We start from the raw sequence: 1,403 nt of genomic DNA on the forward strand, positions 1-1,403 counted from the left end.
AACTGGTGGTGAGAGGGAGGTAATGGAGGTCAAGGGACAGAGGATGAGAGCTTAGAGGAGTGGGAGGTTCGAGCTGGAACGGGAACAGAGTGGGAGAGCAAGGAAAGAGATACCATGATGAATGAAGACACCATGGGAATAGGGAGAATTGGAGTGCTAGGGAGGTTCCCAGGAATCCACAAGGATGACTCCACCATAAACTACTGGTAGTAGTCGAGAGGGTGCTTGAGCTGGCCTACTCTCATGATCAGATGCCTTGGAGGAAGCAGGAAAGGGGGGTGGGTTGGGGAGAGAATGCTGGGGGGCGGGAGGAGGGAGGACAAGGGAATCTGTGGTTGGCATGTAAAATGAATAGAAAATCTCTTAATAAAATTTTTTAACTATTTTATTTTTTTTTAAATGTCTACAGGCAAGAAAATGGGAAGACCAGAATTTCCAAGGATGACATGATCTACTTATCATTGGAGACAGTAACCAAAAGTCTGGAATGAGTTTTTTTCCAACCATTTTTATCTCTTGCAAAAGATAACCCTTTATCCTTTCAATCAGACCCTAAAGAAGACTCTGACTTCTTATTGAAAGCCCTCAAGGCAGCAGAGCTATAATTACCCACAAAAGAAAATGCACTGGCTCTTCAAAGAATCTCTCTCTCTCTCTCTCTCTCTCTCTCTCTCTCTCTCTCTCTCTCTCTCTCTGTGTGTGTGTGTGTGTGTGTGTGTGTGTGTGTGTGTGTGTGTGTGTGTGCTGTTTGTTGGATAATAGCCTCAGGTCATGAGGAATTGAGTCAGACTGTATTGGACAATAGCCTCAAGCCACAGAGAATTTCTAAGCCTCAGCCTGACTTTTCTGATCACCTGTAGAAACAATATGGCCTGGTAGCAAAATCAACTCACCTGGCTCCCAGTCAAAGCACAAAATCAGGAGGTTACATATATTTCCCTGATATTATACATATATGTATGTATACACAAATATATATGTATATATGTCAGCTCAAAACTTGTTCTCACCTCAGGGGAATTGAGTGATATTCTGGAGTCAACTATGCATGACTCTGGCCTGGGATCACAGATTCAGGTTTCCCCAAGTTCCGAGTTAATTTGCTACATGAGATTTTTATAAGTTATAGAACAAAGAAAATTATAAGTCAGATTGTTACCAAATACATTGGTGGGGCATCTGTATTGTGTTATGGCAAAGCAGGGAAAGTTACTATAGGTTTCAGATGCTACCTGAAAACATCATTAGGCTTGAATTGGTGAAAGCTGTGGTTTACTAATGGTAAATCTAAGGTTAAAATAGAAGTATTTTAATTGACTCATTAAGTCAGACACATTGTGGGCAATGGACTAATAATAACACAAGGTAATTTGGCTCTAGTTTACAGCATTTTAACTCTCCTC

Source organism: Peromyscus californicus, unplaced genomic scaffold, assembly GCF_007827085.1.
Source record: "Peromyscus californicus insignis strain IS unplaced genomic scaffold, ASM782708v3 Scaffold_13__1_contigs__length_99412109, whole genome shotgun sequence".
In the NCBI taxonomy this organism is placed as follows: domain Eukaryota; kingdom Metazoa; phylum Chordata; class Mammalia; order Rodentia; family Cricetidae; genus Peromyscus; species Peromyscus californicus.